Below are 19,898 nucleotides of genomic sequence, written 5' to 3'. Positions count from 1 at the left end.
TAATACTTCCTGGATCATTTAATATTCTGCCTAAAGCATCCTTGATTATAGCAACTCGAGGTTTGAATTTGTTCTTCAGTTCCTTGCAGTCAAGAAATCAAAAGATGTATTGCATTAGGAAAATCTTAAGGACATTTTTTAAGGTGCTAAAGAGCAGTGTTGCCAGTCTAAAGACTAAAGTCTGATCCATGTCTTGGTGTTTTAAACTGTTTCTATGCATCTGGGAGTTTGACCATAAGTAAAGATGACAGAAGAATGGATGTCTTTGAATTATGGAGTTGGAGAAAAGTACTCAATATCCCATAGTTTGCCAAAACATCAAAAAAGTCTTTGTTGGAGGAATTGTACCCAGGGTGCTATTCCTTAGAGGCAAGGATGGTGAAATCTCAACTTACATATTTTGGACATGTTGTCAGGAAGGGTCAGTCCTTGGAAAAATGACATAATGCTGGGAAAGATGGAGAGTAAGAGAAGGAGAAGACCCTCAATGAGATGGATTGACACAGTAGCAGATACTGTGAAGATGGCACAGGATAGGTGAAAATTCACATCTGTTATTCATAGGGTTGCCATGAATCTATGTCACACCACAACAACAACAACCACACAAGTGCAAGGTACAAGGAACTTTGGTTCCTGGCTGCATTCCAAGTACTTAGAACAGTGAGCCCCTATAGCCAGTATTATGGTGTTGTAGCAACATCTAGTCAACTACCAGAAATTTGTTCTGGCTTTAATGAAGATATTCCATGATTCCCAGGATGTGTTCCAACTTCCCCACCTTGTCTAGATATCCCAGTGGTCCTGATTCTGCCATAAAAGGATTTGGCTTATTAGGACAGAAGGATGAAAGAGAGAAACAGTTTATCTCTTCTTTTCTCTGCCAGGCCTGGTGTACACATATCCTCAATGAGTCTTCAAAATAATCCTGTGAGACAAGTACTATTATCATCACCATATTATAAAAAAGGAAGCAGAGGTACAGAAGACTCAAGACATTTGTCCAAGTTTGCACAGCTGGCGCATATTTGACCTTGAATAAAGAGCAGTTATTTAGTATCAGTTCCCTTCTGCTTGATCCTGGAACCTCTCTTTTTCTAGGAGGAGACACCATGTGGCACAGTAAAGGGAAGCAGGGTTAAGACTTGAACTTGGTGTTTCTTCCTCTTTAAAAGGGGTGGGGAAGTACCTGGGTTATTCCAGGGTTTGTCCAGGTAGCAACAAATGCCTTGGCAGAAAGAGAATGGGGTGGGAGGAGTCGCAGCACAGTTGCTGAAGAATTCCTCAGGAGATTAAGGGCTTGTTTTGCCCACAGTGTTTGTGTCCTTTTTAAGAAGGTGAGAGAGAAATATGCACAAGAATGTTCATAAACACAGGGCTCTGATGTAAACCTTCACGCTGTCCCTCATCTCCTTGGTCCTTCCCTTGATCACAACTTGTAGGAACCCTTTATGATATCCTCCTTCTCTGGCTCACAGTTTCAGGACAGACTTTGAAGCCAGGCAGAATTGACACAAGCCACCCCTTACCACCTGGTTCCTGGATGATCTTGGCTTAGCCTGGAAGCCAAACAAAAAGAGGACAAGTTAAACAATACCTGTCAAACATCTAGGCACCCCTGTAATGATGTCATTGTTGCTACAAGTGGTCATATTATTTGTGTTGTTGTGAAGTTGTCTATTCATCATGACCACACTGTTTCAAGGGTTTGAACACCTGGGACATAATCGATCTCTTTTATATTCTAATGTTGACCAATTGACCACCTGCCTCTGAGCCTTTCTTTCTTCAGCTACCTGGTCATCTTTATTTGGAGAATGGATTTATCAGACACCAAACATGTTGTTGTTATTATGTACTGTCAAGTCAGAACCAACTCATAGCTGATCCTCTAGTGGGTCAGAGGCTGTAAAACAAACAGAAAGAGATTGCCCACCTTGTTCCTACAGAGGAGCTGGCTGATTTGAACCATGTATCTTTGGTTTTTGCAATCACTTGTTATGCATCAGAGATTTGGACAATGACTAGGGAGGATAGAAGGAGAATTGACGCCTTTGAGCTGTGGTGCTGGAGAAGAGTATTGAATGTACCATGGACTGCCAAGAAAACAAACAGATTCATCCTAGAGAGGGTTAAACCAGGCTGCTCCTTGGAGGCAAGGATTCTGGGGCTTCGTCTGACATACTTTGGACATGTTGTCAGGAGAGACAGGTCTTTAGAGAGGGACATCATGCTGGGTAGAGTAGAGGGACAGCGCAGGAGGGGAAGATTCTCTATGAGATGGATTGATTCAGTGACTGGGGTAATCGGGATGGGTGTGTCAGAGGCAATGAGATTGGCACAGGATAGAGCAGGGTTTAGGGCTGTTGTACATAGGGTTGCTATGAGTCGCAAACGACTCAACGGCACATAACAACAACAACAACATCTTTGGTTTAGCAGTGCAACTCCTTATCACTAAGCCCTGAGAGCTCCTTTAGAAGACACGGGGAGGGTTAGATAATGTAATACATGTAAATTGCCCAGTGCGATGCTTGCACCAAGGCAAGTGCTCTTAACTAGTATTATTCCACAGTTCTAAGATCTCACACATCTAAGACTCTATTTTTAAATAGTTGCTGTTGGTTTAAGGTGCCATGGAATCCACTTCAACTCACTGTGACCCAAGGAACAATGCCGTGACCCAGGAACCTTTTCCCATCCTGAGCCATCATTATGATCATGGCCATACTGAAGCCCATGGTTGCAGTTTTATTAGAGTTAGCTAACTTATTAATTCAGCAACATCAAGGCCAGTGTTATTTCCATGTTTCCTTTCTGCTATCCTTAGTACACTAGCTAGCTTTCCTCACAGTCGGAAGCCAGATGCACTATCTCCAGACACCACATCATCAAGCACCTCCATTCAAAGGCAGAAAAGAGACAAATTGTACCTTTCTTTAAGATTAAGAAACTTCTCTTAGAACTGGTTCTCCCAGCCCTGTGCTAATGAGTACTGTTGAGTCACCTTTCTTGGGAATCAGAACTGCTTCCAATTCGTTGGCCAGGCAGCTGTCCTCCAAAGTTGTTGTTAGGACAGGTTATTCCTTGGAGAGGGTACATTATTCTTGGAAAGGTGGAGGGTTAGCAAAGGAAAAAAACCCTCAGTGAGATGGACTGATATAGTGTATTGCATGCGCTTATAATGGGAACAGAGAATACTGGACAAAGGTATTATAATTGCAAATTACGCACTTTACTAGGGGCTGTGAGGGCCAAAGCCTATTTGTAACTTCACATAAAATCAATCTAAAAGTCAAGGAATTAAAGACAATTCAAATCTTAGCCAATCCCATCACAAACAATAATACCTAGCATCTGCATAGCCGGAATTCATTCAAACAGAATGCTCACCACAGGGACTAGTTGTAAAATCCTGTGGGGTGTGCTGTAGAGAGGGAAGAGATTTCAGTGAGCTAGTCTGTTCTGACGCTTCTGGGCTTTTGTATCCCAAGGGTCAAGTCTTTTGTCATATTTTGTGCAAGGAGTAGCCAAAGTGCAAGTATTTCAAAGCAAGGTTTCCCAAATCAGAGTGGAGATATTTCTTTTTCTGATAAACACATACTATGCTGCAGAGCCCCTCTCAGAAAGGTGGCCAGTCAAAATAGGGTTGTGAGGTTTTTTAAAATTAATTTTCGTGAAAGTTTATAGAGATTTTGAATTTCCATTCATTCATTATTGCACTCTTCTCCCTGCCCAACCTCTCCCCCTCACCCCAGTTCTCTCTTCTCTTTGAAAAGTAAAAGAAAAATTCTTTCATTGTTATACAAACCTTGCCCCCAAGTCCACTCCATTATGCAGCCTTCATTCTGGACTCCTGTCATGATGACAATACCTAATCATATATCCCTTTTAAATAGTTCTCTCCCTCATATGTTTCACTGCAGTATACGTTATTTATTGCCCTCTTTCTCAGTCTCCTCCCCACCCCAATATCAGTCCCATTTTACAATAATGGCACTATGCAGTATTTGTAAAGTAGGGGTGTTTTGTTACACGATTAGCACATTGGACTGCTATGCTTAATTTCTAGCATTTTTTTTGTTATACATTACTTTTCTAGGCCTGATACGGTATTTTTTTATTAAGGTTTAATCTCTGGGCCTGATATGGCTCAGGCTGAGGGCATTCTGAAAATTCTTCTCTTGGCTATATCTTATTTGGCACACTCTTGCTTGCTTACTTCTGACATTCTAAACCTTTAGCTTTCTAAGCTTCATTCTATATGCTTAACAATGTTCTTAGAATGCTCTCTTAACAATTTCTAACATTCTAAACTTTAGTTTTATAAGCTTCAGTCTATACTTTCCAATATACTCGTTTTCAAACCTAAAAAAATGTTTTTAATATTTCTCATTGTTGTACATTTTCTTCCCCCTCCCTTCACATTCTTTTATTCCCTCCTGCAATGCATCCCTTGTTCCAGCTTGTTGTCAAGTATATGCCTAATCATATTAATGCAGTGTTCATTATCTATCTACTCTTTCCCTATTCACTCCCCAACTCCCCCATGTCTGTCCCACTTTATAGCATCAGGGTTATGCAGTATTTGTCCTTTTGTGCCTGAGATAGTTCACTTAGTACAATGTATTCCAGGCTCCCCCATGCTGTATAATGTTTTACAAATTTATTGTTTTTTTAATGCTAATACCACCAGTGCTATGTCTAATGGCTATTTCAGCTTCTGAAAAGCAGTGATTCTGAGTATCTGCCTATATCTCTAATTTTCAGGACAATGACTTAAATTCTTGGATTTTTTCCATTTATCAGAATTTTCCCTTTCTGAAAGAACTTAACTGACAATTTTCAAGCCCATTACGTATTGGGCTAAAACGCAGAAGTTCCAATAAGACTGTCTCATTTTAAAGTAAAAAAATTGATTGTGAAGTTCCAAGATTAATTATTTTTTTTTCTGATTTGAATAACTTTTATTATTTATGAAGAAAGAAAGAAAGATGTAAAAGAAATACTAAGTTTTCATGTTATGAATGTAAACATCTCTGGATGTCTCAAGAATGTCTTTACCTTTGTGTGTGTTTGTGTGTGTGTGTGTGTGTGTGTGTGTAATGCTTCATGAATTTGCATGTCATCCTTGTGCAGGGGCTATGCTAATCGTCTTTGTATCATTGCAGTTTTAGCATATGTGCTGCTGAAGTGAGAATTGTCTTTACCTTTTAAGAATGAAATTGCTATTGTTGTTATGTACCATCGAGTCAGCTGTGAACCCTAAACACAATAGCTCTGAACCCTGCCCTGTCCTGAGCCAATCTCACCATCTCCGACATTATCTACTACAATTACCCAGTTACTATGTCAACCCACTTCATCTAAGGTCTCTTTCTCCTGCTCTGTACCCTCTACTCTTCCAAACATGATGTCCTTCTCCAAGGACAGCTCCCTTCTGGCCACATGCCCAAAGTATGTCAGATGGAGTTTCAAAATTTTGCCATCAAGGAACAACCTGATTTCATCCTCTCTAGGACAGACCTGTTTGTTCTCTTGGCAGTCCGTGATATGTTCAACACTCTTCTCCAGCACCACAGCTCAAAAGCATCAGTTCTTCTGTCACCCCTAGTCACTAGTACCTATTAATTTTTCACGTTGTATGACTTATTAGGGGAGCCAACAACAAAGCTAGAAACTGAATCTTTTTGGTAGTCTCAAATTGCTTTTTAACATCCCAAATATTGGAGGAATAAAAGATATTGTTTCTGAAGACATAGTCAGAAAGTGGTAAAGTTCATATCTGAGATAATTAAAGTAGCATTTTAATATCTTTTTTTATTATTCATTTGTTCATTCACTTGTTCCTCCCCTCCCCCCCAAGATTAATTCTGAAAAGTGAGAGTAGTTTGTGTGGCTTCCACCCTAGCAGGTATGACAGTTGTTCTGAATAACATCCCCTTAAATGATGCCATTCAATCGGTATGGTTGTAGACTATGATGTCTTCCTATTATGTATGGTTGCAGCAATGATGCCTTGCATTGCATCATCACAAAATGTTGTAGGTTCAAGTAATTGGCCTCCAACTGGCTTGCTCCAACAGCAGCAAGAATAGAGCAACCCAGTCCTTTCAGAAATTCCTATCCATTTCATTGTCTTAGCCAGACCCCTCTCCCTCACTGTGCATATGCAACTCACAGAATCCTGTTGATGAAATAGCTCTTGAATGTGCCTACTTCTCTGCATCTCCACCATCCCAGGCAAGCTTGGATCCCAGTTTTAACCCATTGTCATTGACTCTGAACAGACCTATTGCTGACCCTCCAGCGGCTATAAATTGCCTGGGAGGAGATTGTCCATCTTTCTCCCAAGAAGCACCTGCCTTTGGGTTTGCTGTGCAATTCCTTATTCACTGGGAGACGAGTGTTCCCTTGGATTCCAGCACTGGTTTCAAAAATGTCTCACTTATCTCCTCCATCTCCCCAATATACTCTTTTCCCAACAGCTACAGCCTTCTCATAAAAATGCAGGCAGGAGCTTAACCCCACCTTCTGTTCAAAGCTTTGAAAGATCTTTGCTCTTGGACAGTCTTCTGCCTAGACAAGTCCCTGTTGGGTTGGCATTTTCATGACGCTCAACCTCAGTACATTCAGCTTTCTATTCAGATGCCGTCCTCTTTCCTGAAGTAGAAGCTCCATCCTGCTCTAGTCACTTAACTGACTGTAGTTTCCTTCATGACACTTAAAACTACCAAATGTAATATTACATATGTGTGTATTTAATATAATCCAGATCTCCCAGTGAATGTAAGCTCTGAGAGATCAAGATGGGTATCAGTATCTGTGGAATAAGTAGTAAGATGGAAAGAAAATCTTGGAATAGATGAATGGGGTCTGGATTTACAATCTGTGAAGACTTTAGACTCAGTCATTTCATCAGATTACTTCTGCATCAGAATTCTCAAACTTCTCTATGTTTTAAGACTTTGGCATTCTTGTTACCAAATGATAAGCTCCATTCCGGATACCAGTGGGGTCTCCAGAATGTGTCCTGAATAATATTGTGAGTCCAGTTCTGTCCAGTCCAGTCCAACTTGGTGTGTAGGCAGGCAGAGAGGGTAAAGTTCTTTCTTTTTCACAAGTGCACAACACAACCTCAACCCTGCCTCATCTTTTTCTTTACCTCAAGCCTAAAAAACCTTTGTCAGTGCAAGAGTAAATGAGACTGCCCTCTCACTATCTTTTGTTCCTGCCTGCCTTGTTGTTCCTTGTTGTTACCTCCTCGTATGTTTGTCGTTGTTAGATGCTGTCGAGTTGAATCGGGCTCACAATGACCCTATGAACAGGAGATCTGAACCTGTCCTACCCTGTGCCATCCTCATCATCTCTGCCACACTCAAGCCCATTGCTGCAGACACTGCGTCTCTTCATCTCATTGAGGGTCCTCATGCTGAACCTCCACCTTTCCAAGCAGGATTTCCCCTTCTAAGGAATAGCCTCTCCTAGCAAACGCCCCAGATACGTGAGACCGAGTTTTGCCATCCTTGCTTCAAGGAGCACTCTGGATACACTTTTTCTGTTGTGGTGGTGGGATTTTACTTTTTGTAGTTCATGGGGTATTCAGTGCTCTTCTCCAATACCACAAGCCAAAGGCATGCATTCTTCTTCATTATCAGCTCTCAGATGCATAGAAAGTGATAGAAAAAAAAACCCACAACGTGAATCAGGAGCACCTCACTCTTTGAACTGACACAATTGATTCTCAGTAATTTGGAGAGGTCCCTTGCAGACCTGTTTCCCAAAGTAATACGTCTCCTGATCTCCTAATTGCTGGTGCCGAAACAAGATGAAATCGTTGACAATGCCAATCTTTCCCCCATCTATCACACACCTTAGGGTATAATTTAGAAATATATAAAAAAAACCACGCCTTTCTATGAAGATGGCGCCGAAAGCTAAGAAGGAAGCCCCTGCCCCTCCCAAAACTGAAGCCAAAGCAAAGGCATTAAAGGCCAACAAGGCATCCTGAAGGGCGTCCACAGCCAAAAAAAAAAGAAGATCCGTACGTCACCCACCTTCCAGCGGCTAAGACGCTGAGACTCCGAAGGCAGCCCAAATACCCCCGGAAGAGCGCCCCCAGGAGAAACAAGCTTGACCACTCTGCTGTCATCAAATTTCCCCTGACCACTGAGTCAGCTATGAAGAAGATAGAAGATAACAACACACTTGTGTTCATTGTGGATGTCAAGGCCAATAAAGCACCAAATTAAACAAGCTGTAAAGAAGCTCTATGACATTGATATGGCAAGGTCAACACTTTGATTAGACCTGATGGAGAGAAGAAGGTGTATGTTCAACTTGCTCCTGACTATGATGCTTTGGATGTTGCCAACAAAATTGGGATCATCTAAACTGAGTCCAGCGGGCTAATTCTAAATATAAATTTTTCTCACCAAAAACAAACAAACAAACAAACAAAACACCAAACAAACAAACAAACAAAGAACTCCTTTCCCCCCTATTTTCTCCTCTGTCATTCCTTTCCTGAAGCAGTAATTACAAACTATTGGCTAAATACACAAAAGACCAAGGCCTCAGGGAGAAATAGAATAGAAACAAAACTTTGGTTAACACTTGTTTCAGCCATGTATTTGATGGGGGGAAAAATAACATACTCAAGGCAGGTAATTAATGAGGTTTTAATAAGGGAACTGTGAAACAGAGGTTGGAGTCCTTGGGTGGTGCACTTGGTTGCTAACCAAAGGGTTCAAGGTTCAGATCCAATCAGAGGCCTCTTGGAAGGAAGGTCTGGTGACCTACTTCTGAAATACATGCCTCTGAAGACCATGGACCACATATGAACCTGTGCAGGATGCTGTAGATATTAAGTAGTATGATCATACTGTTATTATTTTATTAGCTCCCAGAGTTTTAAGGGCCTTGAATTTAAATTCCTGGTTTGATAATCCTCAAATCTCGCCTGTTTCTGAACCAGCATCTGATGTTTGCCCTGTGTCTTCAGACTGTACTCACAGAGACCTTGTTACTTAACCAGCGACTGGGGGTAGAGAGAGATTTGCACGTGAGACGTTGTTTTGGGGTATGAGGTGGGCAAGCCAGAAACTGGCAGAGAAGATGTCTTTTCATACGCCGTTGTCCAGAATTGAGACACATGGCCACACCTGATTGCAAGGGAGGCTGGTAAAATTTGTCTAGTTGGGGGTCTGAAGAAGAGAAACTAGTGTTGGTGGTAATTGGAAGCCTTTACCTCGAACACAGAGAAAGAAAAAAAGACAGAGTGGCCAACACTAGCCTGGTTAAATGGGATAGGAACCTGTTCCTTCCTCTCCTTGGAAGGGAGGGCTGACTTTTGGTGGACAGCTCCGTGAAGACCAGCTGCTGCTGTTGTTAGGTGACACAGACTCAGTTTTAATTCACAGCAATTCATACATCAGAACGCAACACTCCTCCCTTGTCCTGTGCTATCCTGACAACACTTGCTCGAGTCCACTGTTGCAATCACTGTGTCAATCCTTCTGGTTGAAGGTCTTCTACTTTTCCACTGGCCAAGAATAATCTCCTCCAATGACTGGCGTCTGCTGATAACATGAGCAAAGTATGTGAGACAAGTTTGCGGGTGGAGAGGGTGGAGCCTATCACCTGACTGAAGGTCCTGGCTCCCCAAAAATTTCTAAAGAGATTAAATGCTTGCTCTCTGCAGTATTTATTTGTCTTCAATGGAAGGTTCAAATGAGGCTCAAGTCCAGGACTACACACTGAGAAAAAAAGCCCCTGGCACTTTTCTCTGTACCCTCCGGGTTAACTTGATTGTACTGAGGTTCAAATATTACCTTCATCTAGAAAGGTCATCATATAGTTCCTGGGGTGGTGGGGGTGTGTGATATTACGGACATCTGTTTTGTGGGGTGTCTGTCAAGTTATTGGCTTGTGGGGAGGTCTGGGGGTGCTGAGGCCTGTCAGAGAGGAAGAAACCCTCAGGGTTGCAGCTATATACCAACTAGCCTGATGAACACTTTTAAAAAAAACCAACACTACAGGGTTGAGGGACAGTGCAAGAGAGGAAGACCCTTGATGAGATGGATTGATTCATTGACCGGGGTAATGAGGGTGGGTGTGTCAGAGACAGTAATTTTGGCACAGGATAGAGCAGGGTTCTGGGCTGTTGTTCATAGGGTTGCTATGAGTCACAAGCAACTTGACGGCACACAACAACAACAGTGAGTTACGTCATAGACTTCTTATTTATTATCTTCTTATAAACACATCAGAACCTAAGCATCTAGAGGATTTTTGCTAGTATTTTTTTAAAAAGTAAATAAATGAGTATAAAATTAGGAATGGCGTGCATCAGGGTTGTATCTTTTCTCCATATCTATTCAATCTGTATGTTGAGGAAATACTTGGAGAAGTTGGTATTTGACTACATGAAAAAGATTGTCAGATGATACAACCTTGTTTACAAGAAAGTGGAGAATATGTAATGCATTTATTACAGAATATCAAAGACTACAGCTTTCAATATGGATTACATTTCAAATGGAGAAAGTGAAAATCCTTACCACTGGAACAATAGGTAACAGCTTAATTGGAGAAGAGCTTGAAGTTGTTAAGGTTTTCGTTTACTTGGATCCACAATCAACACTCAGGTTGTTGTTGATTGTCTTCAAGTCAAGCATGACTCGTAGTGACCCTATGAACAAAGGATCTAAAGCCCCTCTACAACTATTGACATTTACCAAAATTCACAGAGTTTCTGGAGACATGTTGTTTAGGAAGTGGTTGCCACTTCTGCTTCCAAACCTGTCATAGTTTGTTATTGTTGTTATGTGTCATTGAGTCACCAATGATGTATAGCAACCCTATGTACAGCAGCTCTGAACCCTTCCCTGTCCTGAGCCAGTCTCACTAATTCTGACACACCAACCTCCATTGCCCCAGGTACTGTATCAATTCATCTCATCTGGGCTCTCCTTCTCCTGCACTGTCCATCCACCCTTCTGAGCATGATGTCCTTCTCCAAGGACCAATCTCTCCTGGCCATGTTCCCAAAGCAAGTGAGGCAGAACTTCAAAATCCTAGCCTCCATGAAGAGACTTGGTTTCACCCTTTCCAAGATAGACCTATTTGTTTTCTTGGCAGTCCATGGTATGTTCAAGACACTTCTCCAGCACCACAACTCGAAGGCATCTATTCTTCTGTCATCCTTCGTCATTATCCAACTCTCTGAAGCATAACAAGTAATTGAGAAGACCTGGCTTGGATTAGAAGCACCTTTGTATCTAGACTGACATTGTTGCTCTTCAACACTATGGAGAGGTCATGATAGCAGATTTTTCCAATGCAATTTGTCTTTCGATTTCCTGATTGCTGGTGTTAAGAGTGTTCAATGTGGATCCAAACAAGCTGTAATTGCTTAAAAACCTCAATCTCTTCTCCATCTATTATGCTGCTGCCAATTGGCCCAGTGGTGAGAATCTTTGTCTTCTTGACATTGAGCCTCAATCCATATTGAAGGCTACCGTCCTTGACCCTCTGCAGTAAGCGCTTCAGGTCCTCCTCAGTTTCAGCAAGCAGGGTTGTGTCATCTGCATAACACAGATTGTTGATAGATCTTCTACCAGTCCTTACGCCACATTTCTCCTCATAGAGCCCAGCCTCCTGGATGATCTGTTCTGCATACAGGTTGAAAAGGTATGGAGACAAGACATATCCCTGGCGTACACCCTTCTCAATTTTGAACCATGCAGTGTTTCTTTGCTCTGTTCTGATTACTGCCTCTTGGTCCGAGTATAGGTTTCACATTAGCACGATCAAGTGTTCTGGGATTCCCATTCTTCCCAGAGTCAGCCACAGTTTGTTATGATCCACATAGTCAAACACCTTTGCATAATCAATGAAACACAGATAGACATTCCTCTGGCATTCCCTGCTTTCAGCTAAGATCCGTCTAACATCAGTGCTTCACTCTTCTCTAAAGTAAGAATGAAAGTGATTTTTACTTCTGAAAATGAGGATCAAGTTTACTCTGTTTTATATACTTTATGCTTTAAATATTAGAGATTCCAAGCTAGAATGAAGTTCAGCACGGCAAAAACAGGTCCTGGGGTCAAGAAAGTCTATGGTGGCACCTTGCCAAGGTCATGAAAGTACAGGCTTCACCCCTTAAAAAGATTAGAATTGTTAATTATCTCTTCCTAGTCAAGGAAATACAATGTGACTCAGAGGACAGACTCAAGTTCCTGAGTTCAGAAAGAAAAATGCTGTCCTCCTACTTTTCCTGATCCTTTGAACCAAGGATTTGAGATATGCCTCACATACTTTTGGCATGACAGAAAAAGAACTGATGCCTTTGAATTGTGGTTCTGAGAAGAGTATTGAATATACCATGGACTGTCAACAGGACAAACCAGTCTGTTCTGGAGAGGGTGAACAAAGTTCATAAAGTTCATAGACATTGTTTTTCAAACCAGACCTTTCCCCTTTCCTTTACCAATTCCCTCCTGAACCCATCAAATTATGCAAGCCTATGCTTAATCGTGCTAATGCGAAACCTGTACTTGGACCAAGAGGCAGTCGTCAGAACAGAGCAGGGCAACACTGCATGGTTCAAAATTGGGAAGGGTGTACGCCAGGGATGTGTCCTATCTCCATACCTTTTCAACCTGTATGCAGAGCAGATTATCCGAGAGGCTGGGCTCTACGAGGAGAAGCGTGGCGTTAGGATTGGTGGACAATCTATCAACATTCTCCGTTATGCAGATGACACAACCCTGCTTGCTGAAACTGAGGAGGACCTCATGCACTTACTGCAGAGGGTCAAGGACTGCAGCCTTCAGTATGGACTGAGGCTCAATGTCAAGAAGACAAAGATTCTCACCACTGGACCAATCGGTAGCATCAGGATGGATGTTGAAGAGATTGAGATTGTTCACAGCTTCAGTTTGCTCAGCTCCACGGTCAACACTCTTGGCACCAGCAGCCAGGAAATAGAAAAACGTATTGCGATGGGAAAGTCTGCTGTTAGGGACCTCTCTAAAGTACTCAAGAGCAACGGTGTCTCTCTGGAGACTAAGGTCCACCTGATACAGGCCATGGTTTTTGCAATCACTTGTTATGCATTATAGCATTGAACACTGACTAGGGAGGATAGAAGGAGAATTGACATCTTTGAGCTGTGGTGCTGGAGAAGAATATTGAATGTACTATGGACTGCCAGGAAAACAAACAGATTCATCCTAGAGAGGGTTAAACCAGGCTACTCCTCGGAGGCAAGGATTCTGGGGCTTCGTCTGACATACTTTGGACATGTTGTAAGGAGAGACAGGTCTTTAGAGAGGGACATCATGCTGGGTAGAGTGGAGGGACAGCACAGGAGGGGAAGACCCTCTATGAGGTGGATTAATTTAGTGACTGGGGTAATCGGGATGGGTGTGTCAGAGGCAATGTGATTGGCACAGGATAGAGCAGGGTTTAGGGCTGTTGTACATAGGGTCGCTATGAGTCACAAACGACTCGATGGCACATAACAACAACAACATGCTTAAGCACCACCCCAAATCCTAGTACACACTCTACAATAATGGTCTTATACAATATTTGTCTTTATAAGACTGAGTTAGGTCACTTAGCACAATGCTCTCTAGTTCCTCCCATGTTAGGTAGTAATTTACAAAATCATTGCTTCTGCATGCTGCATAGTATTCCATTGTGTGGATGTACCATAATTTCCCAATCCATTCTATTGTGGTTGGACATTTGGGCTCTTTCCATGTTCTTGCAATGGTGAATAGCACTGCTATGAACATTGGTGTACAAGTCTCTGTGCCTCAGTTGTCATTTTCTCGGGGTATATTCCAAGCAGTGGAATAGTTGGGTCATATGGGGTTTCTATGTTCAGCATTTTGAAGAAACACCAAATTGCCTTCCAAAGTGATGTACCATTTTACAATTCCACCAACAAAATATAAGAGTTCCTATCTCGTCACATCCTTGCCAATATTTATCACTTGCTGTCCTGCTAAATTTTGCCAATGCTATGGAGATAAGATGGTATCTCATGTGGTTTTGATTTGCATTGCTCTTGTTGCCAGTGATTTGGAGCATTTCTTCATGTGTCTGTTAGCCATCTGAATGTCTTCCTCTGTGAAAAGTCTTTCCATGTTTTTTGCCCATTTTGTAATTGGATTATCAGTCTTTTTCTTGTGGAAACCCTGTATAATTCTGTAAACTTTTATTATGAGACTCTTGTCTGTGTTTGTTTCCAGTCAGTAGGTTTTCTTTTCACCCTGTTGGAAAAAGCTTTTGATGTGCAGAGATTTAATCTTTAGAAGGTCCCATTCATCAATTTTATCCTCTTCAGATTTCATATTACTGGCTGTATTTGGCAGTCTCTTTATGGATAGGATGACTCAATATTGTGAAAATGACAATTCTACATATTCAATACAATCAAAATATAGATACCAAATTATTTTTCAATGATATCAGAAGGGAAATTGTCAAGTTTATTTGGAGAAGAAGGAGACCCCAAATGAGCAAATCACTTCTGAAAAACAAAAATGAAGTGGGAGGCATAACACTCCCTGACCTCAAAACCTAGTACACAGCAGTAGTAACCAAAATGACATGGTACTGGTACAATGACAGACACATAGAACAATGCAACAGAATTGAGAACCCAGAAATGAACCCATCTGAATGGTCAACTGATATTTGACAGGGGACTAAAACCTATCAAATGAGGAAATGATAACCTCTTCAACAAATGGTGCTGGAAAACTGGACTGCGGCTATCTGTAGAAAGCTGAAACAGGATCCACATCTCACACCATACACTTACTGCAGATCAAGGACTATAGCCTTCAATATGGATTATGTATCAACATTAAGAAAACAAGTCCTCACCACTGGCAACTTTATGATAGATGGAGAAAAGACTGAAGGTGTCAACAATTTAATTTTACTTGATTTCACAAGCAACTCCCATTGTAGCAGCAGTCAAGAAACCAAAAGATGGGTTGCTTTGGGAAATCTGTCAAAGACCTCTCCAAAGTACTAAAGAGTAAAGATGTCATTGTAAATACTAAGATGCACCTAATCCAAGCCATAATATTTTCAATTACTTCTTATACATTTGAAAGTTGGACTATGAATAAGAAAAACTGAAGAACCAATGCCTTTGAACTGTGACAATGGCAAAGAGTATTGAATGGACTGCCAAAAGAACAAACAAGTCTAACTTAAAGAAAGTGTAACCAGGGTGTTCCTTAGAGGCAAATCTGATGAAACATGTCTCGCTTACATTGGGAATATTCTCAGGAAGAATCAATCCTTGGAAAGAGACATCAAGCTGGGAAAGGTAAAGTGTCAGAGAAAGAGAGAAAGACTCTCAACAGGATGGATTGACCCAGTGACTACTGCAATGGGCTTAAACATCACAGAGACTGTGAGGATGGTACAGGTCAGAGCAAGGTTCAGATATATTGTTGATAGGGTTACAATGTATCAGTCAACTCAACAGCACTATGTCCAAGAAACAAACACATTTGTCTCTGAAAAATTGCAGACAGAGTGCTCTGGTGAGAGAGGGTGAGGCTTTGTCTTCCACATTTGGGGCGTGTTATCCCTCTCTCTTTTGTTGTGTAGTCAAAATGGACTCATAGCTGACCCTTCAATGAGTTTTTGAGGCTGTAAATAACACAAGAGGAGAGTTTCTCCATTTCTCTCCTTTAGAGCTACTGGTGGTTTTGAATCACTGGAGAGGTACGGCCTATGTTAGGAGCACATCCCCCTAGGGCTAAGTGATCAGAGCATTTTAGCAAGTGAGGTCAATCCCTGAAGGAATAAGTAGAAAATATTTGGTAAAGTGGTGGGTCAGTTAAAAATCTTTAAGGAGATAGTTTGAGATGGTGGCTGTAGCAATGGGCTTAAGCTGGGCCGTGATTTTGAGGATGGGATAGGACCAAGCAATGTCTCTTTCTGGTGAGCAAAGAGTCATTATGAATCTTTACTCATAACTCAGTAACACTTAGCAACAAGAACAAGACGGATGAAATAGAATGGAGAATCCTCTTCATTTTTGCTGAACGTTATGTTACTCCTCTGAAGAGAAGCTTAAGTAATCCTTATCCTTTTTCCTCTATAAAGAAATTGTTCTATAGAAATTATGAACCACCATGTGAATGGAGGAATGTGTGAAACACAATGTATAGAATAAAACACAATGTATGTGACTTTTGTATGCAAACCAATATAAAAAAATTAATTAAAAAAAGAAAGTGTTGGGGTTTCCTCCCCTTTATTGTTTATTGCAATTTTCCCTCCCCTCTTTGTTACTGATTTTCTGTACTTTGAATAAACTATGTTCATGTATGTTGTTGTTATTGTTAAGTGCCGTCAAGTTGAGCACGACTCATAGTGACTCTATGAACAAAAGATCTGAACCCCGTTCTGTCCTGCACCATCCTCACACTTCCTGACACACAAGAGCACATTGCAGCAGTCACTATATCAATCCACCTAATTGAGGGTCTTCCTCTCCTTCATTGACCCTCCACTCTTGCCAACATTATGTCCCTTCCAAGGGACCTTCCAAGCACCTTCTACCAACATGTCCAAAGTATGTGAGGCAAAACCTCATCATTCTTACCTCCAAAGAGCACTCCAGCTGCACCCTCTTCAAGACATATCTGTTCATTCTCTTGGCTGTCCATGGGATGTTCCGTGCTCTTCTCCAACACCACAGCCCAAAGGTGTAAATTCTTTTTCTGTCATCCTTATTCATTGTCCAGGTCTCAGACGTATAGCTAGAAATCAGAAAGACTATGGCCTGAATCAGATGCACCTTAGTTCTCAAACTGACATCACTACTCCTCAATAAGATGGAAAAGTCCCTAATCGCTGATTTCCCAGTGCAATGTTTCTCCTTATTTCCTGACTACACGTACCAAGGGTGTTAATTGTGGATCCAAACGAGATGAAGCTGTTGACAGTTTCAATCTCCTCTCCATCCATCATGATGTTGCGTATCAGTCCAGTGGTAAGAATCTTTGTTTTCTTGATATTGAGATGCAATCCCTACTGAAGGTTGCATTCCTTGATCTTCTGCAAGGACTTGTGCTTCAAGTCCTCCTCACTTGCAAGTCCTCCACAGCAAGCAAGGTTGTGCCATCTGCATTACACAGGTTATTAATGAATCTCCCTCTAATCCTGATGCCACATTCCTCTTTATAGAGTCCAGCTTCTTGGATAATTTGCTCAACATGTAGATTGAACAGATTTGGAACCTTGATGCACTCCCTGCCCAATTTCAAGGCATGTAGTGCTCCCCTGCTCCGTTCACACAACAGCCTCCTGATCCAGGGAGAGGTTCCACGTGAGCACAGTCAAGTGCTCTGAGATTCCCACTCTTTTCAATGTCAGCCACAACTTGTCATGATTCACAGTCAAATGTCTTTGCATAGCCAATAAAGCACAAATTGCCATTCTTCTGGTATTCTTTCCTTTCAGCCAGGATCCATCTGACATCAGTAATGATATACCTGGTGCCATGGCCTCTTCTAATTCCTGCTTGGCCTTCTGGCAGTTCCTTATCTATGTACTGTTCCAACCATTTTTTAAATGATCTTCAGCAGTATTTTGCTTGCATGCAATATCAATGATATTGTTTGATAATTTCCACACTCAGTTAGATCCCCTTTCTTGGAAATGGGAGCAAATATGGACCTCTTCCAATCTGTTGGCAGGATAGTCATCCTCCAAATTTCCTGGCATAGATTGGTGAGCGCATACAAGGCTTGCATGTAGATTATTTTTAGGAATGAATTTATTATGGTTGATATTCTGTATACTTGGACCTGCAGTTTTGTGTCTGTCCCTAGTTTCGGGAAATTTTCAGTCACTATTAGTTTAACTATTTCCTATGCTTGTTCCTCTTCTGGTAGTTCAACTACACACATGATACCTTTTGTAATTATTCTGTAATTTTTGGATATTTCATTCCATTCTTCTTCCCCCTGTCACTTTTTTTTTTTTTTAGTTTCTCTAGTTTGGGTTGTTTCTATTGGTATTTCTTGAAGCTCGCAGATTCCTAGATAATTTTTAGTCTCCTAATGAGTCTATCAATGGTATTCTCCATTTTTGTTTCAATGCTTTGATTTCTAAGTATGTTTTCTAAGATCTTAGAACTTCTATTATTTTTTACAATATTAATCTTTTCTGTATGTTGTTCATTTTCCTCATTAAAGTTCTTAGACTTTTAATTATAATTACTTTAAGTTCCCAAAGTGATCATTCTAAATCTGCCATATTTGGGTCTCATCCCAATGTTTGCATTGCCTCTTCAGATTGTGTATTTTTTAAACATTTTACTTTATACCGGTTTGCATACAAAAGTAATATACAGCATGTTTTGTTTATATACATTGTGTTTCATACATTTCTTTATTCAACTGTGTTTCACATGATCAGATTGTGTGTTTTTGTTTTCCTTTTAGTATGCCTTGTAATTTTTTGTTGAAAGCCAGACTTCTGTATCAGGTAAAAGGACATAAACAATCCTCACTTGTTTTTCTCTTTTATGCTTATTTAGCTAGGAGTTAGTTTGTGTTTACTTTTGCTTTAGCTGTGAGTACCAAAGGTAAAAATTTCCTGTGTCCTTATCTACCCTATTGTCTTAGAGCTTTGTAGGGGACTTATTCTATAATCATATCTGAATCTTAGAGTTCTTCTTACTCTATTCTCCTGTAACTATCCCCTTTCATTTAGTGGTAATGTGTGAAGGGGACAAAAAACCTTTGGGCATGTTGCCAGGAGGGACGGGTCCTTGGAGAGGGACATCATGCTTGGGCGGGTGGAGGGACAACGCAGGAGGGGAAGACCCTCTATTAGATGAATTGATTCGGTGACTGGGATAATCGGGATGGATGTGTCAGAGGCAGTGCGATTGCGATTGGCACAGGATAGAGCAGGGTTTAGGGCTGTTGTGCATAGGGTCGCTATGAGTCACAAACGACTCGACGGCACATAACAACAACAACAACAACAACAACAACAATCTATGGTTAACCCACGGCTATTGAGTTTATTTCTACCCATGACAATTGTTCATCAGGTTTCTGGGATTGTAATTCTTAATGAAAGCTGAGTTTTCCCCTCATCTTCCTCCTGTGGAGTGGTTAGTGAACTTGACCTGCATTTCTGACCTTTCATCTACAAGCTCATGGCTACACCAGCCAGTGTTCCTTCGTGCCACCATCTCTGGGGAGCTGCACTGCTAATCCACAGGGGGTGCCTCTCTGCCAGTTCAAACGCTGTGATTGTTATGTACTGTCGAGTTCAATTAGCATGTCTTAATTGTTGTTGCACAACAGCCCTAAACCCTGCTCCATCCTGTGCCAACCGCACCGCCTCTGACACACCCATCCTGATTACCCCAGTCACCGAATCAATCCATCTCATAGAGGGTCTTCCCCTCCTCCGCTGTCCCTCCACCCTCCCAAGCATGATGTCCCTCTCCAAGGGCCCGTCCCTCCTGGCAACATGTCCAAAGTATGTCAGACGAAGTCCCAGAATCCTTGCCTCCAAGGAGTAGCTTGGTTTAATCCTCTCCAAGATGAATCTGTTTGTTTTCCTGGCAGTCCATGGTACATTCAGTACCCTTCTCCAGCACCACAGCTCAAAAGCATCCACTCTCCTTCTGTCCTCCCTAGTCATTGTCCAACTCTCTGATGCATAACAAGCGATTGCAAATACCATGGCCTGTATCAGGCGCACCTTAGTCTCTAGAGAGACACTGTTGCTCCTGAGTACCTTAGAGAGGTCCCTAACAGCAGACTTTCCCATCGCGATACGCTTTTTGTGATACTAAATTTTCTTTGGAAATATTTTCCCTGTGG

The sequence above is a fragment of the Elephantulus edwardii genome, unplaced genomic scaffold, assembly GCF_000299155.1.
Source record: "Elephantulus edwardii isolate Elephantulus edwardi_28Jun2011 unplaced genomic scaffold, EleEdw1.0 scaffold00302, whole genome shotgun sequence".
Lineage (NCBI taxonomy): Eukaryota > Metazoa > Chordata > Mammalia > Macroscelidea > Macroscelididae > Elephantulus > Elephantulus edwardii.
Note: the sequence above shows the minus strand (reverse complement) of the source record.